Raw genomic sequence first — 5,076 nt, 5'->3', positions numbered from 1 at the left:
CAGTGTGGGATTTTCCGATATATTCCTTATAGGTGGGCGGTGGATATTTTAGAAGTCGTCTCCTAACCGGGTTTCAAACTTCTATTTTCTACACAAAACTGCAGGATTACAGAATTTATAGTTCTTTGGTTTTGTTTTGTTTTCTTGTTTTGTTTTGTTTTATTTTATTCTTTTGGTTCGTTTGTTTGTTTTTGTTTTGTTTTTGCCAAATATGGCTTATTTGATGACATCTTCTACTGGATTAAAACACATTCCAGGGGCATAGCTAGATATTGATAGATAATACGGCAAGGGGTCTGGGGACCGGTGAAGGCCCCATTGAGTCCAGGGCAAAGGTCATGAAATTTAATGTGTTCTGTAATTATTTTACTTTTTTCCCTCTGAATACTGTCTTGTTTATGAAAAGCCCAGACGTCGACTTTTGCTACTGGCAAAAACATCAACAATGTTGTCAAGGTAATTTCCGACTTGTAGGTGAATGTGCATCATAGACAAATGCGAGAGGCGTTGATCCCCCATCGTAGATCTCAGACAGGACTTGACTATCTTCATTGCACTGAACTTTACTCGTAGGTGACAATACAGGCATTGTCAACAGAATTACTAATAACTCATACGTTATGCCAGAGCTTGCCGAAACTACGCAGACTTTTTGTATCGCGCTAGAACTCTAACAAATATGATTCTGGAACAGGGTTATGTTACTATAAGATTGAAGTCATCACTACAGAAGTTTTATAGTCGTCATCGTGAACTCGTGGATCGTTATGGTGTATCCATCAGCACCATGAAAACTGATTTATTCAACGGGTCATAGTTTTCCTTTCCTCGTTTGTCTACCCCGGACTTGACTTTTTATGAGTAACTCGGCGGTTGTTTCTAGAAAAGCAGAGGACGCTTACCCTACCGGTGCATCTGGTCCAAGCTCCCAGTTTTTAGTGGAGTCCGAGTTGTTACTTGTTACTTTTGTTACTTTGTATGCATGATTTTAGTTGCTTTATGTTCTTTGTTGTGTATGTCTGGATTACATTCTTTTGATTACCGCTATAAGCTTGGTTCCATTGATTACTCATTCGATAGATGCCTGGATAAAGATCTTCGTTAACGTGGCATAACGTTTCAACAAGTCTAGCAGGTTTAACATTGGACATTTCCCATCGAATTTTCCACCTATCTACCTCATCAATGAATGAATTCTTATCAGGGAGATCCGTCTCATATTCTGTATATATTCTTTCGACAACGTCCCGTGTAAGGCTTACATGTGAGGCTGGATTGAGATAGCATGCAAGGAAACGCTCTTCGTTGCTAATAACTCTTCGAATTATCTCCTCTACTAAATGATCTAGGAAGACCAGATAAAGCGTTATCCTCCAGTTATCCGATATATCATCAATATGATAGTTTTTTTTTTCAGTTTCTTTGACGGCCAACAACTCGCGGTCTACTTGGTTCTATATCATGTTCCTCAACAATGTCACACGCTATTTGAATATTTCCTCCCAAACATACTCGTTATTCCGTCCTTCATTAAACCATCGTACCACGACTTTTGCCTCAGTCACTGCCTCGACTAGATTAATGTCCTTCTACTGTAGGTATAGAGTCAATGCAACTGTCTTCGCGAGAATGTGATCTGCTACTACCAATGCAATAATGAAGTCTTAGAATTGCATTCAGACCCAACGCAGTCTTGTCGTCGTGATCGGCCTTGAGCGTTTCAAGGAAGGGTACAATAACAGAAAATGCTGTAGAAAAGGTATCCAAGGCATCCGCCCGGGCTGACCAGCGTGTTTCACACAACTTTTTTAGTTTTGTTCTGCGTTCCATTTTTTCTTTCACATTTATATTTTCTGACAGTTCTTCAGAGAATGCTATCAAATATTTGAGTAGTCAAAACAAAATGTGACCTCTTGTATAGTGGCCAACATTGTACGAACACAACTACTTTGCTGCCGTGAACTAAAGCTAAATTTAATAAATGAGCTTTACAGTGTATATAAACTACTTGAGGAGATAACTCTTTAACCTTCGCCTGGACGCCATTATATTTCCCTGCCATGTTTGAAGCCCGATCGTAACATTGGGCGCCGATATTCCTTATGTCAAGATTAACAGACTCAAGGAATTGTACAATGATACCGGATATTGCAACACCTTTTTGTGCTCTTTGCGTGCCGAAATCCTATAAATTCCTCTCTTACACCGACCGTGTTCCCATTCTTTGTAATAAATCGCACACACAAGGATAGCTGTTCCTTTGTGGCAGCATCGGTACATTCGTCCGCAATGATGAAGTAATTTTCCTTTCTAAATTCTTCAACAAGTTTACTTAAGATCTGAAGGCCAATTATTTCTATGAGTTTATTTTGTATATCAGGAGAAAGGTAAGTTGCGCGAGTTCCCTGACTTAGTGCTAACCAAGCAGACAGCTTACCGTTTGACTTCGCAACTTCATGAAGAAGTGCAAAAAAATTGCTCCTGTCTTCTACATGACCTCTGAGTGGAATGTTTTGACGTCCACAGAGTAGTATAAATTCTATAATTCTTTTTAATGCGTGTTTATTTTCTTCAATGACTTTTCTGTGAATGGACGAGATCATACTTGCCACGGAGTCATTTTTTTCCTCTTTTCGAACTATGAAATTTTCAGCGGTATCAGCACAACCACGATGTTGTGGTAGACTCTCGTGTCTCTTTGCCGTATTTAGTAGATTCTTCAAGTCAGTTACTGGATCACTCGAAGTGAACACACTTTCTTCACAACCCGAAGATGGAGAAAAAAGAAAGCAACAAGAACAAAAAAACGGCATCAAGAGAAACCATAAAACGCATCCAACTAATGACAATGATATTTTCAATATATCACGTGAAGTGTTGTCATACGCACACTCATTCCAAATCCTTTCCTCTTATATTAATATATACATGAACATAATTTTATTCATTTTTCTATTTACGATGTTAACTTTAGTTTTTTTTTTTTGTATCAAATTATTTCTTTATAAATTTGTATGAGGGGTTGAACATACAGGAACCAGGGAATTAGGGGAGGTAGGAATGGGAGTTAGGGGTGCAAGCTTGTCGGGATATTACAATGAGGAGTAAAGGAGAGAAAACTTTGTGAGGGAGGTCTGGAACCCGATAGCAAAATGGAGAAGGAACACCCTGTCTACCCCTCTAGTATACATGGAAATTTGTCAACTTTCGACCATATTTTAAACGGCTGCACAGTTCACGTCCAGGGAACATATACATGTAGCTCAGACATTTACACTATTTTATTAGACGGAAAGTCGTATTAGGCCAATACAAAATATAATTATACCTGTTTCAGGTTGAAAATATAGGGTAGGTAAATGATTTTATTTTTCAAAATCATTTTATAGACTTCAATGGGGCATATTTCTTGACATTAAAAATTAAGTTAAACCGAGCTTAACCAAAATCATTATATTTATCGGTTTCCTCCGGCAAAATTTACCAATAATTAAAAATTGGCGATGGTAGAATCTAGGTAAAAAGGGAACAAAAAAAATAGGGCAAGTAGTTTGGACTGAGGGACGTTTGGTAAAATCCAGTTGTTTTTTATTAGGTAAAGAAATTGATTCCTAACCTTGTAGGGAAAGAGTAGTTGAAGGCATCTGTCCATTTGGAACACAAAATTGCATGTTTATCAGTATCAGATATTGCACTGAGGCCTCAAAGTTTAGCCACATCTGGTAGTGCCACTAGAACTAGAGCTATTTGAAGTTGATGACACTTCTGAAGGATCTGTGGGGATATCATTCATACCGGCAGTGGTCACTTGCTCAGTATCTGCTAGAATATTCGCTGGAGGCTCATTCTCAATACTGCCTTCTTCTGATCTTTCATCTCTTCTTTTTCTTTTTTGTCGAATGACAATCTTGTCCATTTTGCGGAAATCACAAATCTACTTTTATAGATGTTATCGAACGTTAGAGTGATTAGTAGAAAACCGATGTTGCTACATGAAGCGTAATTGAAAAAGTAATATCAGCCTTTACTACACCCGTTTTATATACATCCCTCAAATATTTAAAACAAAAATAGTCAAAATTCTGTACGCCCCTGCATTCTATGTCACCTTTATGGAAAGAGAAAATATTCCTATGTGTGACAATTTGGGCCTTTTTCCATTGTCTACATGCTTGTTTTCTTGGTGGTCAGATCTCTAGGTCTTTATTTTACCCATGTTGTGCTTGTTGCACAGTTATATGCCTTGACAATATGGATAATGGTCAGTTCCTGACATTCTTAGTAAACGGTCCGATTCCCAACCTTTTATCCTGACGGTTACATTTTTCTGACATGTTCAACGATGGAAAGATTGCTTGACGTTGCTGTTTCCCATCATCATTTAATGCCTGATTTTTAAGAAAGATTTTCGAACCTACCGTTGATAAAAAAAATCCCTGGTCAGCTTGTTTAACGGTCAGATTTCTGGTTATCATTCTCAACAGTCAAATCTCCTCAAGACTTCTGAATTGACTTGAAGTTCCTCTTGCCTACTTGTTTTTCTTGTTTTTTTTTTTTTTTTTTTTTTTTTTTTTTATTTTTTATTTTATTTTTTTTTTCGGATACATCAGCCTCCTGGTTTAACGATCGAAACCTAATCTAATTCACCGTAGGATTGATTCACATATAATTTGTAATTTTCGTAGCTTATCAAGCTGCCGCAATTATGCTTCGATGTATGGATATCTGTCTTTTTTGCCATACGTTTTATCTTGTTTTAAACTTTTCGTGGGAACTCGATGTAAAAAATCTTTCTTTTAAAGCATTCTTTTTTAGGCAAAACCAATAAAAATATCATCTTTATATGATACTTACCTCTCTCGTTTTTGGGGTAATATCGAAATTGAACACAATGAGACGTGTACGGGTACGATTTCATCCAGTAAGTCGTTATAGTAGCGTTTGTAGTGTGGTACTTCTTGATACAGGAAAAATCCATTCTTTTTGTATTGCACATCTTTCTGACACCATACAGACATATCAGTATCAAATATAAAGGGGAGAGTATGGCAGGGTTAGAGGCATTAGGACTAATAG

This window comes from Perna viridis, chromosome 7 (assembly GCF_037379345.1).
Source record: "Perna viridis isolate PV_CMFRI_1.1 ecotype Kerala chromosome 7, ASM3737934v1, whole genome shotgun sequence".
NCBI classification, from domain to species: Eukaryota; Metazoa; Mollusca; class Bivalvia; order Mytilida; family Mytilidae; genus Perna; species Perna viridis.
The sequence above is the reverse complement of the archived record's forward strand: the minus strand, read 5'-3'. Positions refer to the sequence as shown.